This window comes from Bombus vancouverensis, chromosome 15 (assembly GCF_051014615.1).
Source record: "Bombus vancouverensis nearcticus chromosome 15, iyBomVanc1_principal, whole genome shotgun sequence".
Classification (NCBI taxonomy): domain Eukaryota; kingdom Metazoa; phylum Arthropoda; class Insecta; order Hymenoptera; family Apidae; genus Bombus; species Bombus vancouverensis.
This window is the reverse complement of record NC_134925.1, coordinates 11,091,396-11,112,263: the sequence shown is the minus strand read 5'-3', so window position 1 is coordinate 11,112,263 and position 20,868 is coordinate 11,091,396. Positions and strand designations below refer to the sequence as shown.

At 34.6% G+C, this 20,868-nt stretch overlaps 1 protein-coding gene across 3 annotated transcripts in view; it reads left to right on the top strand.

Moving 5' to 3' along the window:
* Sol1 overlaps positions 1 to 20,868 on the top strand; it is a 529,381-nt gene that overhangs the window by 142,462 nt on the left and 366,051 nt on the right. The window lies entirely within an intron of this gene.

Here is a 20,868-nt window from a genome sequence, read left to right as displayed (position 1 = left end):
ATTTTACTAAATTTTACTAACGCGGGGACAGAGCGAACATTCTAAACGAACCTCTTAAAAATTTAAGAAGCTCGCTTGGTCTGAACGCAACACGACACAAAAGGAACGTCGAAGCTCGCTGCGTATCGCATCCATACATGCATGACCTTACCAGGACGATCCTGCGAAACCTTTTTATCTCTCATCCGCACGTCAAAAATCAGGCCGCTCTGGTTCAAGCAGCGACCTGTGTCCTCGGTTGCTCATTATCCGGTGCCATTGTAACTGAGTCCTTTACACGGACGTGGTACCTCCATGCCTCATTGTGTTCCCTTTTTGCCTAGAAACCAGATAGGAAAATGTTCGCGGAGCAAATTCTCCACGGTGCCAGAGAGACGACAACGACGATGAGAAACACCACTCGCGTTTCTCGTGCACTGTCTACGACGCTCGCTGAATTATTGGTCGAGATGGCCACTCTCCATTGTTAGATCATATTCCCAGCGGAGGAACTGGCCTGCAAGAGAGTAGAAGCTTGAAAGACCGCCGGACTACGGATCGTCTCGTTCCCCGTGGACGTAACAAGATCGAGCACGAAATTACCTGAATATTTTCGTCAATTGATTCTGAAAGATTCTCCGAGGAACTCGAAGTTATTCTTTCGGCTCAGTTTCGTGTTCTTTGCTCGTCGGTCTCTTGGGATTGCCTTTTCGTAGTATGTCGCGGTAATCGTTTCGACAGATTGATACTTGTTAAGACGGTGGCGTATTGAAATGAAGAAATTCAGCAATGAATTACACGAAACGCAAACATCTGAAAGATTGTTTACGGACGCGTTTGAAAATACTTGAGAGATTACGATATGTAAGAGACGGAGGAGATTCTAAATACCGGATTACACGCATGATAGATAAGTTTATTAAAAATTTCATTAATTCTGTTGCGTACTTGCGTAACGTAAACTCTATTTTTTGCATCAATTAACTCGAAACCACCAAAATTATCTTCATTATTCGCAGTCATGGCAACGGATGAGTCTGTATTACTTCCAGCTTCGTTAATTAATGTGGAAACTTCGATAATCAGAAAAGTTTGAATCTTTTTCTTTCGACTTCGCTAGTTCACGCTCTGCAAATAACCGAGAACTTCTATTTTTGGTTCTGTTACTAGTTTTTACAAGTACTAGCTTTTGCGTAAAATGTGATTTATTAGTTAAGTCTAATTAGATATACAAGTGTACTTAATCATTTACTTCATTTTCGTTCATTATTTGTAATTGTAAATATAATTGTAATATTCATAATATCTGTGTTCATCCCACAAAGTATTAAGTCTTTCGCGTAATCGTTAATTTGCTGTCAATTCGCATATTCCTCGTACAAATCGAGCAATGCGTCCATTTGTACTACACTTGTGAGCAGCATTGTGTATTAAACACGTGTAACAACTGCAGATTTAGAAGCTTGTTAAATTCATGTAATTCGTCGGAAACGTAGAAGCAAATGTCATCTTTAAAAGTATAACCTTGAGCTTATTCGAGCCAAATTACAGGAGTCCTTGCTTAAACAGCCTAAGTAGCCCTAATCAACGGTCCTGAAAAGTACCACTCAAAGAACAGCGTTTCATCTCTCTGCTCTAATTCTGTCTTGTTGTTTCCCTTCGGGTTTGTGCCTGATTTTACAGTTACTTTGATGCGTAATAAATAAGTTACAGTAAAACGCACGAAAGCAGACGTTTGTCACGACTATAATACCGATACTTCTTCTAGAAATTAATATTTACTTTCTACCCCAGCAACGTGAACAATTCGGCAGGCGCAATAAAATCAGCTATTACGTTCAAGAAATCCATAATCACGTTGACATCTCGTACATTATCTATCACAAAACACGCGAAAACAGACGTTCTTCGCGACTGTAATGTTAACGTTTCCCCTGGCAATTGATATTAATTTTTTACTTCAGAAACGTAAAAAATCCAGAAGGGAGAATGAAATCACGTTTGTTGTCACATATTGTTGGGACGCGTCGCGCAAACCAGTGAAACCTTTCAACGTGTATACAAGTGCCGTTCGGCTTAATAGCGATGGATGGCTCGAGATTCACCGATATAATGTCCCCGTGTACCATTCGAGTGCAGAATTTTGCTCACTAGAGATCCGTCCGCGAAAGCATATACACGCGTGTAACACTATTATACACAAGCAACGGGAGACAATGTACGCAACTTATGCACGTAGAGTACGATAGAGCAAAGCGAGCTTTACGATTATGCGCACGGCAACTTCGTTATCTATATTTGCTAGTGCGCGTCGGTTCTAGTGATTAGTGTAGAAAGTTTCATCATAGACGAATATTTGCGCTGGAGATTCCCGCGATCGTACATTATCCAATCGAAGCGTTATCGAATCGAAACGACGTAGAATTTTCGGTTTTAAAAAGTAACTGTGTGATAGTTACTTCAACTATAAAATATTTATATGCCTTTGCCGTATGGTAAGTACTCGTGCAAAGGTATGGCGTTTTTTATTACGCTAACTTCGCGTGACTAAGTGCAAAGTCGGGGCGCGGCGAGAAGTTGCGTGTTGAAAAATAATTACTTAGGTTTATTATAACAGAATCACGATTGAGTTACTTAACGGTGTATGTTAAACGTGCGCGTCGTCTGTTGTACGAACCAGGTAACAAAAATTTTCATAGTTTGTACTTTGCACATTGTGGATGTCTCCTTGTGAAAAAAGTAATGAAAATATGTCGTAATTTATAATGTTCAGCTTACGAATTTATAGGGATTTCAGACTTGTTAATTTATATGTGAATACTTAGTAACTCCAGAATAATTAAAATTTGTATCTTAATGACGTCGATCCTTTGAATCTTCTTTTAAAGAATTATTTTCTCTTACGACATATGCGTATACGACGAGTTTCTGCAAAGCAGATATTCTAGAATCGTCCAATTTTCAATTTGTAGTTGATGAAAAAGAGCATCTATCGTGCTGTTTGGAATATTTTCTCATTTTTAATCTCTTGTCCACGTGTTCGGCGCATAGCATTGAATGGGCCCGCTTTCACTCGGAATCCGACAGGTAATTTGGATCGGGATTATTTAATTTTCTATCCTAATATAACGACGTCCATACGAGATATTTCTTTATGCATACTATTTTATGTTTTCATGAAAATATAGAACCCCAAAATACATAAGGTAACCGGTTGCTTCATTGCGTTCTTATATTACACCTATAAATTATATCTTCGATGGAAGCGATAGATTTCGACTCCATTTGAACTCTGTGTCATGCGGATTTCAAATTCAGTGAAAAATATATTCTGGTTTTTTTCCGACATAAAAAATATCCGATCAAATCCATTTGCCGAGTAATTGAATACTTTTGTAATCACTGAATCGATTCAATAATCGGTAATGATACCCAGATTGAATAATGCTGATGATGTGTGATGCACTTCCGATAATTAGGTGTGTATTAATTTTATCAATGCAATCAGCTATTTTTCCTGTAACATTTGGTTTCTCGCTGTAATACGTCACGTTGGATATTTTTCCCTATTAATTTTCGACTTTGTATTAATAAGTTTACAACCTGATAAATATTACTTCTGCCCATTAGTTTGCTATGAAAGCGATGTATATTTTAGTAACACAAATTGACCAAAGTATCTACGTATTTGTTAGTGACAATGTTCCAAAAATTGCATTCCTCTTAAATATCGTAATGATAAAACGAATGAACGATAAAGAAAGATTTGCAATGACGCTAGCTAGCGTTTAGTTGTTAAAGTTATCAGAAAATTTTTCTATTTCACTTTTGCCACGTTTTTTGCAAAAATCTTTTTGCTGTAGTTGCACTTAGCTCCTTTCCGATTTCTTAAAAGCTTTCCCATGTTCCTTTGCTCGCTTTTGCAAAGTGTTTACCAAGGATCCTACTACGAGTGTATTGAGTTTTTAATAGATATTTAAACGTTATTCCTCGTTTTTGCGACTTGACAATAAGCAATTAATGTTCGCGTTTTCGCGATTAAACTCTTTGAAACACTTCGTTCTTTAAGATGTTTGATTACTCGTTACTATCACGAGTCACAGTGTATTTTATTTCCGCTTTGTTTTACATTTTTTAACGTCATATTTCGTTTTTGACTTAGCAGACCACCGGCCGCGAAAAGCTCATATAGGAGAAAACAAACAAATTGAAATAAATGTGCATTGTATGAATAAATTGCATTTTCAAATTAGAAAGTACGGAGATTTGAAAATTATAAAAGGGAAATTGTTTATTTATCCAGTTTTTGACAAGTTGTTTTCTTATCAAATATTCCTGTACATACAATGTAAACATAACATAATTACTTAATACTTATAATAATAACATTAACTTTTTTAGTAATTATTTGAAACATACTAGGTATACTTATCACATAAACAAATATTTCAGTAAACAAGAAATTATAATAGTCATTGCTAAATTGTAGATTGTTAATTGCTTACAAACTTAATGAAAGGCTGATTGTCTGAAATGTCGATAAACTACGGCGAGGTTGATTGGTTCTAAGCTCAGCTGATTCAAATTAATAATACTGAAGCTTTGATTACTTCTGAAGTGTTTAACGTATCGATGAACTGACAACGAAAACTTCTGATGAACTATCCCCTGAGTTATTATACCAATTATGAATTATAACGGAAATTACACCTCACTTTATGGTTCTATTGGGCGCTCAAACTCCTGTCGCACAGGAATGTATAGTAACTGCCAAAAGTTGCCAGCCGAACTTTGACAGGTTACTAAACTGTATGCGAATAAAATGCTTTTTGTAATATGTTAACAAAGTAGATAGTTTAAATTGTACATGAATACAATTCTTCTCGTAATAAGTTCATGAAATATAATAATATTTCAGTGAGACTGCATACATTGTACTTGTTTAATATGTCTACATTCTCAAAGATTCTTTATCTCAACAATATCGTAAAATTCCTCGTGACAGCATATATTTTACATAATTATTTGACACTAAAGGTAATATTACGCGATAAAATTAACTTCTTAGAGTCAAGTCTCTAATTTTACTTTAGATAATAATACATTGCAACAAATATATCAGATATCACGAGAATTGAGTAAAGTGTTCCAATTAATAGTTTAATTACAATGAAACATCAATTCTATCGATAACATCTGCGCGTTATCAGTAATTACAAAGATAAGAAGTCTTAACTTTCCTCTTAATCTACGCTTTTAATAACGTTACTTCTTAATTTCACTTATTTATTATTTTTATTTTTAGTTTAACAGTAAAAGATACGTAGTATGCACGAGTAGTATGTAAAAGTATACAATGAATTTTTTGGAAAATAAAATATAGTTAAATGCGTATTAAGATTGTAATGAAATTCCTAAGCAAAGCCTGTTGGCAGATGGTACTCGTTCTTTTTTTTTTTTTTTTGTTGTGGAAAACCCTATTATAGTAATGAACATTTAGAATTAATATTCTTTTTACCTTGTTAAGTCGGAAAACATTAACTCGTAACAGTTTTAATTTTTAAACAGTATATTAATTATATTAAAGGAAAAAGTATGGGATTATTTATTTTATAAATTCAACAGACACGTCAACGATTAAAACTGTCTGCTACGCATTAGACAATCTTCTAACATGATATATTATTATCGATATTTGACAGTAATAATACAATACCTAGCTCTACAATATGTATATATTTATCTTTTTATTTCTTCTAAACAGTAATTATTTCATAATGTCCCGCCTTCTTTACTTACTGAAACAACTTTTACGACTGACGTAGATACTTTAACCGTACAAGAACTCATTGATCACACTGACCAAGCAGATACTTCGTCACTTTTACAACCCTTTGACCGAGTCACGAATTTATTGCTATAAAGCGGCCGATCGTCTCTAGCTTCGAAACTATAAAACCGAAAGACAGTTTGCGGCGCAAGGTCGGCGCCGCGCCACCTTAAAATATCGATCGTCACACGCACGCCGCGAGAACTATCGGCGTCCATTGTGGCGGATTTAGGTTCTCATAAAGCTCCATTGTTTAGCTGAGCTCGCATTCCTAAATCTCTATTGTCGTATCGCGGCGGATACAATTGCGATGCCGCCGCTGAAAAGCGTGGGCCTCGTTTCGGTTAAGCCACCGTGGATCGGCCGCTGTCCATCTGCCGATCCGATGAAACAATGCCACGTTTTTATTTTCCGATTTACGAATATCGTCCATACTGTGCGTCATTTGTTTCATTGTGGGCAAAAGTGGGCAAAATTTGCGTAATGCGACTTAGCTGGTGTCACGCGCTAACCGTTGATCGATCGTACGTTTCTCCTATTTGATGGAAGTTTCAGGTGAATCCTGGTCCGAATCCTGGTTGGATTTTTATATTTCGTTCTTACATTCTTGTTTAAACGAGCAAAACTACTTGTGATATTTTACGATAGATTTTAGCACACAGTTGAAATAAAATATCGTGCCTGTTCTTTCGTGGTTCCTACAATTCTAAACATTTTTTTGAGAACAAAAAGAGCTATTAAATCGGAAATGCTTCAGAGAGCACATCGAGGTTACAGTTATCATCTGAACTTATGAATATACGAATAAATCATGATAAATGAATGTTATTGTTTGAAGAGAAACATGGATCGAAGGAAAGTTGCATGGTTCCAAGGGGAACATAACCAACAACCGCCACTGCATTCTATAAATAAAATCTGTGAGTTCAGTAAATTATTTATAATTCTTTGGATCGATATAGCTACTTATGTAAAACTCTTTTGACTTTCGCAATGTTTTACGCCTACAGGAAATATGTCGTTAATATTTTGAAACAATGTGTTTTAATCTTTACTCCTCTCTCGTCAGAAACCCGAATAAAATAAAGAGAATCCATTCACGGCCGAAAGCAGCGAAGAACAAATCTTACCTTTCGTATCGAAGTTATCGTTGTCCGAATGAGATGATCTATAATTTCAAAGCTTTTTACGAGCTCGTAAAAACGTTGTCGAAACAAAGATCTACAATCGCCCTCGAAAGCGACACTTTTCCCTTGCCCGCCACAAATGATCCTTTTAGTGGATTTAACAAGTTTTATGATTTAGCAACTTTTACGAGCCTGTGATCAGGATGTATCGTGAAACTGCACGAGTTGATGCACCGTCATTCGAGTAAAAAGCACGCAATGAACGTCATGTACACTCTGACAATCAAGTTGATTAATCCGACTACGTATTCTCGTTCCATCAGTGAAATTAAGGCATTCCTTTGTACACGTTAAAAAAGCAGGACAAATTTAATTTTTTCGTAGGCGAATTTTTCGCCACGAATAATCTGTAATCGTTCTTACGATTTATACGCCTGTAATATACTACAATATATTTTTATAATTTATATCGTTCAGTCTCCATGTCGTCGAAAATAGTATCGTAATAGTAGTGCAATCGTGTTGTTTAATATCTCCATAAACGTTCAAGTAATTACGCCGAATTGGAATTAACGAGGAAGCTTGTTTAAAAATTTTCTGGACGATCGATCGTGTTCAATATCGGATTTGTTTCGAAACGGTTATGGCGCGCCTTTACGAGCTCGATGGCAACCTGGGAACAAAAGTGAGGGAAGGATGCGTGACGGTGAAACAAGGGATGTCAGTGCTTCCTGACTACGAGAAGGAAGTCGGTAATTCGCAGCCAACACCGTAAAAGACGAATTTTACCCTGTAGATAAAATATTCATTATATGCCGCACGATCGATCCTACAATTTTGTTTAATGGGAATTCCACTTTTCAATGAAATGTTTTATTAGAAAGATTATAACGATCATTTCTAAAGACTAGATACGTTTATAATAATCTATTGTTACAGTTTGCAGAGACGTAAAATAAATGGAATTTCTGTTTATAATTGTAGACATACCTAAATATATATTAACATAGTTACGAAGATTAATTTAATTGTTGTTGTTATTGGCGATTCCAGAAAAAGTTAAGCTTGGCATATTTTATTGCGACAGGAACAGTTATCAAGATGTTTACGACGTAGTAAGCATTATAATAAACGAAGCTCTTCCATTTTCAACAAAATTCAATTAACGTAAATCCTCAAAATGATAGAATTCGAAATTTCAGAAAGTTTTCCTGCAATGAATAAATAAGAAAAGTTGAATTCGTATGTTGAAATTTTATAGATCCTGGATGAAATTCACGTTATTTTATCATCGAACGTTTTATTTCTCAGGCAAACGAATTGAAATAGTTAATTGAATATCAAATTTAACTTTACGTGTCAAGCTAACACTATTTTATGCTTCCGTTTTTTTAAAAAATTCATATTGTTTTTAACGTTATTTAATATTCCTTCGAATGTGCACATAGTATGCCACAGCGATTTTCCATACGCAATTTTGGAACAATATATTTTCGAAATGCGGATACAAAATGGGTTAACGGGATGACGCAATTCGATATGTAATTTGTAGCAATACTATTTGACAAGCGGAAACTAATGGCGATCCTGTATCTATAAATCGCGTTAATACCATGACATAATATAATCATTAAATTAATAACATTACCAGTTTGCATCAGCGGAAAACGGTTCGCTAATTTAATCCTTATTTTTTTGTTATCAATTCTAAAATGTTCGATTAAACAAGACAATTTTGTTTTATTTGGCTTTGCTTTCTTTGTTTGCCCTATTACAAATTCCACGTGCAATTAATTGGTAATTTTATTTATTAAATCGCTATATAATATAAATTGATCTAATGTAACTATTCCATTATTTTGTCCGATATACGTATAGTTGTTTATTAAAATTCCTAGATTTAATAAGATCCAGTTGCTGGTGCTTGTGAAACGTTACACTAAATTTGGATAATGCAATAAACGTACGGACTCGTTCCAGAAACGAATGGTGTGTAGTTAAGAGGTAAAAACAGCAGCCAGAGTCGGTTGTAACATTCGTGCTCGACCGTGTTTTTAAACTTTCATTGCAAACTTTCACTGACGACGTACTTGAAGGTGCAAACCACTGCAATTCACAGCCATAATTATGCAGAGAACGTTCATATTGCAATTTTATGTAGCATTATAAGAGAAAGGATGTTTATGATGTTGAAAACTTATTTTATTCGCTATTGCTATATTGTTCCTTACCTGCGAACAGTAATACACTGGATATAATTTATAGAGAAATACACACACGCATACACAGCCATAAATGAAATTTTCTGGCAATGCGAATGAAGCAAAGCAAAAGGAATTACGTGAAACTGCATTACACGTAAATAATTAAAAGGTAGAAGTGCAAACGTTTACAGAACGATAACTCGCTATAATACACCCTTCAGCTTTCCTTCTCGTATTCCGATAATAATTCCATCTCTTATTACTCTCCTGCCGAAGCGACATTTCTTTTCAAGAAAGAGACATGATTAAGAGAACTCGTCGTCACGGAAATGACGTCTTCAATCGAAGAAATTAATATCTTAAGTCGTCCGAGCTTTCGCTTCCTTCTGCTCGGTTCCTTTACTTTCTCGGGGACGGTTATGAAACTTCTGGTTGCGTATCAGTTCTCGAGACGATTGGTCTCGCGGCGACTGATACGATTTCAGGGCCCTTCACCTCGCTCGGTAATCGGATTAAAAACGACTAAACGATGACAGGGCAGAGTGCGTGCAACATATAATTGCCGTAATCGGTTAAATTTCGTTTTACACAGCGTATCACTTTTTAAAGAGGCGACGCGGCAGCGTATAAACCGACACAGAACTAAATCGAGCGGGTGAACTTGCTCGTCTCGCACGCTTCTGCACACATACTCGCAACCTTTTAATGGAAAACACGTATTACGTCGCTAAAGTAGCACTGGCAGACATCTTTTACGAGCACGTCCCTGATACGAGCCATTCGGTTCGCGCTAGTTTTTAGTGCGCCACCATTTTCTGCTTCGAGAACGGACGCGGAGATGAACAACGAAACCGTAGTAAATCCTGCGTCTTCCTCGTTTTCATTTGCTTCCATCGAGCCGTGTATCATCGACATTCGCGCTTCTTCGACGTTCGTTCAAGAACGATGTAATGGAAACACGTCGGTATGAAAGTGACTGAAACGTACGACGTTCTTTCATTTCGACGAATCTTCGATACGATGAGAGACAATAAAAGTCGAAGTGCCTTTTGCCTGTCTCTGTGTAGTTACCGAGGCAAATTCATCTATTGCATAATACACACCGTGAAATCAAAATCGAAGGTTAACGATACTCGGATGAATTGCATCGTATGTTACAATTTTCAAAGTGGAAGGTACTTTATGTTATTCTTTCGGTAGTTCTTGTACGCAGGATTTATTTCCTATTGTTTGGTGTTATAACATAAAATCGTAATAATCTTGTCGTTATATTTGCGTATATTTTAAGTGTATCACTGTACAAATGGTAAATTTTTTCATTGAGATCGGAATTACAGTTGTGTATGTTACATTTGGTTAATGGGATTGAACATTTCCGTTAAGATTCGATCTTTTTCTGCATGCTTCTTGCAAATTTATAAAACTCAGCATTATCATATTCAAAAATGAAACCTTCGTAATTAGTCAATTCCGGGCATTTCTTGTTACTTTCTTTCAACATAGTTAGCTTTCTTCCCGATTCAGTCAGAAATAGATATTTTCAAGCTTCAGCCGATTTTTACTTACTTCTCGAAGCACCGCCCTCTTGATATTTCTCGAGATTCCCGGTGTTATCGGCAAACAGCCTTTGTTCCTTTCCAAGTAGCATGAACATTGCAGAAATTACGAACCGAGCTGAAACGTGGAAATGACATACAATTTTGTGAAAATAAAATCGTATTATATAGAAATGTTGTTACAAAGAAAATTACACTTCTTGTTCATTAAACGGAATCGATAGTTTGATTGTTTGTGTTAGATAGTTTATCATAAGAGCACACGCGCGATGATAATGCGAAAGAAACATATTTAAAAAGAGTTAGGAACATAATTTTGAATCGAGAACAACATTATAGTTGCATTCTTTTCCAATGAATTTTCCACTGAATTATTCTCTTATTTTTCTTTGTAGGCTGCGTAATTTTTTGATCATTAAGTTAGAATTGTAACAGTTCTGGTACCATTGCCAAGTTTTTCTTCCTTATATTTCTATATCTTTCGGTAAACTTTCTTTTCTATTTTTCTCTACGTTTCTCGCGATATCGCGCGAGTCTGGTTACTTTCTCTAGTCCTTTTTCGGATTTTCCCGATCCGTGATTTTCTTTAACTTTCTCTCTGCGAACTTCTCTAGGAATTTTCAGTCTTCATTCTGCTGTTTCACTATTTTCAAGGTTTCTCCCTTGGCCCTTGCAGCTACCTCAGAAATGCACGTGTAACGTCCATGCTCGCACCAATATGAGCAGTTTCCGGGCTTTTCCCAATTTTCCTTCCCTGCTGTCTGTCTTATCTACTTTTTTCCCTTAAGTCTATTTAAAGTCTGCAATTTTTCGGTTACGAACCAGTCCTTACGTCACGATCGAATTTGTAGAAAATTGTTTTCCGACATTTTTCTTTTATATAAAATCAGTTCAAATGTATTTCCAAACGAGAAATTGGCTTGATTCGATTATATTAAATTAAATAACGATTCTTCTGCTTGCTCACACTCGTTACGTTTATTTTATTACCGATCAAAAGCTCAATTTCGTTATTGTTCAATTTAGTTTGGATATATTAATGGATTTAAAGAAATTAATATTATCATCGAATGAATGTTAAATTTTAATAAATAAATGTTGCATTAATATCCTCCGATATTCAGAAAATTAACATTATTGTATTTCTGCTGTACCTGTGTAAAATGTTTTTCCCAAAAATACGAAGTATGTTTTCATCGCTCCAATCCTCGGTATTAACTTATGCTTGAAAATGTAAATAAGCATATAAATTTTATCCGATTTATCTAGAAATAATGAAATTTGACTCAAAAATTACTTTTACCTGATAAAAATCATTTTTTTATACACGAAGCTGTGATAGAAGTCTTAGTCACGTTAATTTATTTACACGGGATACTGTATATTTTTATTCAAAATAAAATTTATAAAATAACATAATGTGTTTACAAAGATGAGACTAACGATGTGTAATAGAAAATATAATATGGTTGACTGCCCGATATTGTTAACGGTGAGTCTGTTGTAAATTAATTCGTGATATTTCACTGGAAGGCACGAACGTTATTTGCGCAAAGACTAATACAGAGACGTCAGAATATTAATCGTACGAATCAAAGGACTGGAGAGACACCAATAGCTCGTGAAGTCCATGATTACTATATAATTGGTACTGCAAATACGCCACATTTCATCAAAGGATTATTAAAACGAAATGCTGTCTTTCTTGGTTCTTTAAAAATTTGAATATATCAATTGCAGTGACAAATTGTTATACGTCTAGAATACTTGATGTTAATTAGAATATTTGATATATTAAGTTGCCAAAAAATTTTCTTTCGTTTTACAAGAAAATACATAATTCAATAAAATAACATAAAACAAAAAATATTGTTCATCTATCATTTCCTTATAGAACGAAAGAAACTTTTCGGACAAGCTAATATCAAAGAATTGGTTTCAATCACGGTATATCGTTTCGTTACTTGTACGCTTGATATATAAACGAAAAATCTGAATTTACAAAAAGCTGGATGTTTACAAAAATCTGAATTTACGTAAAAATCCGCAGTCTACTCGTAACTGATAAAATTTCAAAATCTTTCGTATAACAAACATAATATCTTCGTAAAATGTGCCTATGGAAGTGTTCGAATACTTTCGCAAGTTTGTGTATTACGGAAATCATACAATGGAAAAAGATTCGACCAACACCATTATCGTTAAACAATCGTTGAACGACTTTTGATCGGCGCAAAGGTGAAAAAGGCGAAATCTATGCGCCATACGTTATGCGTATACGTAATGCGCTATACTCTATACGCTATGCGTATAAATTTCTGATGTAATATTCCAAAAATATTCTTTACGCTCGGAGATCCCCGAGGGGTATAAGCCTGGCGTAAAGCCAATCAGAGTAGGACTCTTCGTGAAGTTTTGCACGCTATGCCGTGATTTCGTGCCAACGATCCTACGGGGCTCTTAGGGAGAACTTTTTGAATTGTGGCACGTTAATCAGTTCCCCTTTTCTGCGCACTGCAACGTACTATACTTCCCTCGCTTTCTTCTTCTTTTTTTACGAACTAGATTTACCGGTGAATTGTGTAATTCTGATTATCGAAGAGGCAAAAAACACAGCAATTGGTGCTGTATGATGTAACAAACGGTTCTATAAAATTGGACATTCGCATTAGAAGAATATAACCAGCAAGGAAGTGGTCCTTCGCGAAAGTCCTCCGATAAATTACATACGTACGTTTTTACGTAGTTACAATATCCTCTCTTTCAAAAGTGTTTAATAATTCTCGAAAAGAATCTCGAAAAGAAGAACGAAATATTAATGCATCGAATTCATTAAAATTAAAGGAATGCTGCAAACGCTGAATCATCGAAGGCATTAGCCTTTCAACTATCAGGGTCCGTACAAGATATACCGATGTCTGGTATTCTAAGACGGGATATGGACGTGCTATGGTCTTTGGAGATAAAATATACAAATTTAGATCACCTAACAACGTTAGCAATAAATCAGCAGACTTAATAGCGATCCAACAGGTATTCGAAATTGTTTTGTATGGATCGAACGAAAACTACATTATTCTCACCGATAGCAAGGATGCTATCACATCCATCAAAAATGTATACAGTTCCGATGGCATCGTACTTGATTGGAAAATCACTCGGTAGGTAAAACAATTACTCTTTCGCGAATCCCAACACGTGTTGGACATCCCTGATAACGAACTGGTGAACAAGGCAGCAAAGAATGCATTTACCTTATCTTTAACAAGAGAACCTTGGAAAAATCCCTGAGAGTCAGCAAGAATCAAAGTTTTTCAAGAAACATCTCCAATTCGGCTGAAACAACGTATGGAAAAGCTCTACAACCTGGTGCACTGGGAATCAACGAAGAATTTGTTAACAAGAACGTAGTTACTTGCAGTAGTTAAGGACCAGGAACCTAGATCGTCAACACCAAGTTGTATTAAACAGACTTAGAATTGGTCACACCTGACTCAGTGTGTCTCTAAGCGAAGATCTCCGTGACGAAATTCAAGTTTCAAGTGTTCTTTTACTTTCTCAAAAATATGTCCAAAGATATTTAGGAAAATTTAACTAGTAAATCTGCCTCTGCTCGCATTGTCATTGCTAATAACCACATAGGTGTAGTTGATACGACGTTAAAGCCTATGTAAAAAGAAAAGGAGATAAAATATCATATGTAATTAATGGATATTATATAAAAATTCAGTTCGGTAAGAATGTAAACATTCTAGCGTGTAAAATTAATAATACGGTATCTGAAACGAGTAACGAGATATATGCTGTTTTTACGCGTTGCTCAATTTCAAGCGTTGACATGGAACGAACGGACCTTCGAACAAGAAAAAAAGTCATCTCCTACAACTGCAAGGAAGAAACAATTACGATACATGGCAAGATCAAACGAGAACCTTTCTTCTTATCGCTGACCATACATCATTCGAAACGGTTGAAACGGAACGATTCTTATCGGATCACGGTTCAAAAATCGCTTCGTTCATCATCCGATAGGAAACTTTTCCATCGTTCTTTTATCCGGATCCATTGTCTGATATTTTTCACTCGTTTCGACGATGCGCTGAGTTTGTATGCGGTATACAAGGGATTATCGTCAGGCTACGACAGTTCCGATACTTCGTGGAATTTCCTATCGATTTTCATACCGAATGCAGGAGAAACGAATCTTGTTTGCTACCCTTTGGACGGGAACAAAGCGTCCGCTGATACTATTAACAAAAGATACGTCTGCAACTCGCGGCAAACAAATCTGTATTCGATAGGGGAAGCTATCGAGTGTTATTAACTTTATTCTGAAGGTGCTTCCCAGGAATTTGATTCGACGTCGCTGTCCAATAATGATGCGAAGTTTTTTCCGTCTAATATTGCAAGTTAACAGAAACGTTATTTTATAAAAAATTGCCTCAGAATTATACGTTGGATTTACGTGTGGGGTACTGTGGGATTTCTCTCAGATATTTTCGTGCCTTCGTTATTTTTAATGAGACGATTAATAATTCTTTTTTTTTTTAATGCTTTTTTATTCTTATATTACAATGTTCGTGTAAAATCGTCTCTGGAAAGTGTCAGGATTAATATTGCGATATATATAGTGACAAACTCATTTTACAGAGAGGTAGAAAATAATCGAACACTTATCATAGAAAATTCTTCGAAATTTCATTAGTATCGTAACACGACTGCCACGATCGAAGTGGCGGTATTTTCGAAGTTAATCTGAAGATCTACATAAAAGTTACAAAATATTAGTGCAAGTATATATGTACATACATTAGTAAAAAATTGGTATGCAGCATAAATAGTTGCTTTACACTTGGAACATACACTTTATGATAAAGATACATAATTCCATGAAATATTGAAATTTATTAATATAACGAATAACTACCTATTTAAATAAAATAACCTAAGAAAGTGAATTTTTACGATAAATACCTTACAACAGCTATGTATATTTGTTTCAAACCTCGCCAACATCATCGTGATAATTGTTCATATCGTATATCATGCAAAAGCTTCTATGATCTATACGTGTTCAAACGCTTTTGCGAGCCACTGCGTGTCAATGCAATAAATTGTAGCAGGAAATTTCTGTTTCCTGACCTACAGAAAAAATTGAGAACAAAGCTGATGCACGCTATGCAGAACAAAGCGATATGTCGAGATTCGAATTCTGGTTGGAGAGAAGGGCTGTTTTCATCTTTCACTATGAATCGCTTTGTGTGTAAATTCAGCGGGGGTGGTTATAACGGTTGACGATCGACGACGGCTCTTTGGGTTTCACGGAACAACACGTTCTTTGACAACGCGGCAATGTCACTGAGCATAGTAAATGTTTCTCGAGAATTTAATTCTCCAACGCTTGGATATTCGATGACTCCGTTCTTTTGAGTACGTCTCTTTTTGTTATCATTTTATTTCCCTTTGTTTCTTGCTTTGCCCTCTGATTTTCGCGATTTGTGACACGCTATATAAATTGGACGTATAAACGTAGCTGTGAAGTTACGTAAAACTACGGAAATAATTTAATAATAGAAATTTAGCAAGTTTCTTCGTTCAAGTTCAACATTTTCATTTGGTAAGTGAAATTATTTTTAATGCGTTTAGAGTAACTTAAGTAGTTCGGATCGAATTAAAACATTTGCCACAATGTCTTTATTAAGAAATTTCAGGGAACTTTAATGTAATATCTTTCGTAGATGTTAAAGTTTGATTCCATAGCAGAAAATGTACTTTCTTATGCATTAAGAATAACTTCATTATTTAGTACTTTAGTATCATATCTTTAACTCTAACAGGATTTAACAATCAGTTTTTATTGTATTATCTTCAAACTTTTACGATCCCTCAGAATTTAATACGAATTACTGTGCATATGTTTAAAGTGAAGTTGCAGAATTTAATTATTAATTATATCGTGTTATAATATTCTCGTAAATCCTTGTTTATCGAATGTCACTTCCGCAAATAAAATAGAATTACATATGTAACATGCGTAAGCACGTATCAATATAACAACGATGCAGCATCACACAGAGTTTTGTAAATTAAAATAACATGAAATTATGCTTAAATTATGCTAACACATAAAATATCCATTTTACATAAAATTACAATATCCACACCAAAGTTAATAGTCATTCAAATGCTAAATTTTGCAACATGCTGGTTTAAATCAAACATTACACGTATATCGGTGAATTTCGACCGCAATTTATCAAATTGAAACCAAACATGTTAATCCTATTGAACATCTTTATGAACTTCACAGTTAATACATACATCATTGACTTTGAAACGTAACTGAAATAATATTTCATTGGAAGTTAATCATGAATGATATTGAATTGTTATGCAGGAATAAAAAAAGTAATAATTTTATATTTTATTATTCATAATAAAAGCATTTCACGGTAAAGCTTTGTGTTTCGTATAATATTGACGCACAGTAATAAAGGCATCAATTGGAAAGTCTCTTCGTGTTGATGATGTCACTTTATAAAGGCATACCATACATTCCTTGTTGAACAAGAGCCATTTATTACGAAAATAATCGATAACCTATTGCATATTGAAATACCTTCTAACATTGACGATGGTAAACGTGATACTATCCAGGATTTCAGTGATAATTTTAATTATAATGCACACGTATATTCTTTTCACTATAACCACTGATAGTATTGTGCAATATTATTGTTACCTTAATATTATGTTCTATTTCTTTGCATATATTTAGAAAGATATGAATTTGTAGAAATAAATATAAATAAAATAAATATATAAAATAAATAAATATAAATATCCAAGAGTCGAGTTATACATATAATATAGTATATGTATGCGATTATCTTACAATATTTAATTCTTCAGAATTATTTGATCATTAAACTATTAAACGAAGTTCGAAACGAATTAAAGTACAAGCTAAATTTCGTTAGTCTCCTGTCTCGATACGCTGCACCATTTTATCTCAGAATAGATGGTTGTCTCGAGGGATATGTAATTTCACGCGAGTCCGACACCCGTGTATCTCCATATAGCGCCAATATCCCTTGAAAATTCTTAAAGTGAAAAATTTAACATTGTTTGATTCAGTTTTTTAATATAATTTTTAACAATGCGAGGATCGCAATAGATTATTCGCTACGTTAGTCCGTAATTGTTACTAAGATATCAACAAAGATTACTTCATAGACGCAAACGAAGTAAAAAAACCTCGTTTGTAATATCGTGCTTCCCTTCCATTGCAGCTAACGCATTTAAAGATCATCGTGTACCGCATATTTCAATTTGTCTTGACAGCCGTCTCCATATGGTAAAAAAAATATATAGCGTTCCACTAAAAAAATCGAAAATTGCCCTTAATTTCTGGAAAGATACTGTAAATATAAAAAATTGTTATGTACCGTTGCGTTGGTCATGCAAGTCGTACAACTTCTGCCATTTTCGAGGAAAACGCTGGACGATAATAACGCGAACACTCTGTGTATGATAAAAGAACTAAGAAACCATTACTGTTTGTCATGTATTAATTTACATAAATATTTTACGAAACAAGACGCATCCTTCCATGAATTGCATACGTTATTTCTCACGTGATATGAATTACACATGACTGCAGTTTATTGTGCCATGGTCGAAATAAAATTAAAGCGCATTTTAACATGTGCCTGAACACATGCCAAACGTGAATTACGTTATACTTGCATATCAAATTATTTTAATCGCTAGTTCTTATCGCGAATTGTTGGTAATTCTGCTGGGTTGCATGAACGAAGAAATGACTCTGAAGGAAAATAAATTCAACAGCTGTTAATATTGGTATGAAACATTCATTACGGAGAAGCTAGGCAAAAAGCGATACAAAAATTTAATATGCAAAAATATTTGTCTCAAATATATAGGATGGCCCATAACTGGTGATACAAAAAAGATTATTGGACGTGAAAAAATAAATCGAAAATATGGAATATAATTTTTTCGTATGACGATTTGTTTCTGAAAAAAACGAGTTTGAAAATTTTTCAAGTACGCTTGAACTTGGCTATTTATTTGATTATTTCGCTATTTATTCGATTATTTGATCGAACTTTTTGTTCGACGATATTATTTAACAAATTATTATATTACCTTCATTTGCTATTTAGAGCAATATTTATTCAAAAAGTTATTTCTTCTTGGAAACTAAAGCTTTTAGTTTTAAAGCTTCACGGTGGTATTCTGTGCAAAGGAAAATTTCCTGTTACAATGTCTACTTACTGTTTTCTCCACTCGGCTTTCTTCAGTATGAACGCAAATTAAGACAACCTTTTTATGTCTACCATTAATCATACTTACGTGTGACCATTCGACCTATCGTGCCTTAAGAAAGGAACTTGGAACTTTCTACATTAATACTCAGTCGTTTCCCGCGTAATTGTCTCCGTTTAACTAACAGGGAGATATCATGACCGGCTGCGGCGAATGCTTGCAACAAATGGAATATTGCGAGAGGTCTGCCGCTAATTAATTAGAAATCGTCCAAACGCTTGTGATGAATAGGCTGCGTAACAGCATCATTAAAGCCTCAGTAAATTTCGAATCAACTCCCTGTGGCGCGTAATTAGCTCGTTCGCAGATTTCCGTTCAGTAAAGATTAAATAATCTTTTAACGACCAATCCTACGTTATAGTCGGGTCACGAAGGTTTACACACACTTATCGAATTTTGTGAAACTAAACGAAATTTTGGTACGTTGTCGCAAAACTATTTATCCATACTTATATATCAACGTAGTTATTATTAACGTTCCCAAAAGGTATTAAAAACGTTATTAATCATTTAAAGCACAAAAATATTGGGATGGAATTAGAAATTGCAAAATCTTTAATTTTTTAACGTTATGTAGATTATTGATGCTTAAATGGATGGGTGCTACACCATATTAACGTAATACTACGCCTACTATTTTTATGGTTTTATGTCGATATAACGACATTTTGTAACATTGTATTTTATATTTTATTTATTTTATTTCTTTTCCCTTAATAATGGCGAAAGTAAATAAATAGCGTTAGATTTCAACAATATGTGTATTAACGTGCCAAAAAAATTCGTAGAGCTAACCTTTCCATTATAAAATTTTATATCTAAAAGCTGTACGTAGACTTTTGTGACTGACTATATAACATGATATTCCTCGCTTAAGAATAGGTTTAAAGAGATCTAAGTTTCATCGACAGAATAAGTTTCAGCACTCTTGATGGCCATTGGAAGCTATATAGAACTTGCGTGTTAACAACCGCTAACGAACTGGAAAATTGTTTTTGTGAATATTAGCTGTAAGCTACTTGGTTCTATTATAATCCGTGCTAATTTTGCCATTGTATTCGCTTTAAGTCACGGGATTGGAAATGCTCCCCAAGCACGTGAACTCCAGTAATCTGTGTACAGCCGGACTTGGGAACACCTGTTCCGTTTCACTGCCGAGGCTAATTAGTCAATTAGCTATTCTACGAGTACTATGGATTCGATATCTGATATATCTTATCGCCGGGGCTGCTGCTACCAGGTGAAATTCGATGAATTTCAAAGCAGAAATTTACACCGATCAACTGCGAGATATTTTCTTAAAAAATAAACTGGATGGTACGGAGATGGCTGTTTCTGCAAGAAACACTGAAAGCACACTTCGTTCCTTCATATTTGTACTAATAGAATTTAAACGAAGTAGAATTAACACAATAAGAGATAAAAAAATTTACATTTCTACAATTACAAGATGAATGTATTTCTTGTAAATTTTAGTTATATTAGTTTGATATAAAAAGTTAAAATGCCTGTTGATTGCATTTATCGGAAAATTCTAGGAAATTTTACTTTATTTAGTATATACGATTATACGTCCGATGATAATGAAATAATGGATACGTATTATACGATAAAATAACTAGAAAATGAATGCAGTGAAGTACATTCCGATAGCATATTTTTACTTAGCAGGTTGAGATATTCTTTTAACTGCAGCTATAAATTTCTTCATGCACCAAATCTTTTTCCCCTTGTATGTTATAAAATAATCGTCCCTGAAAATGATATATTTCGCTCTTACGAGTTTTATTTTTCGTATATCTGTGCATAATTGCGTGTCA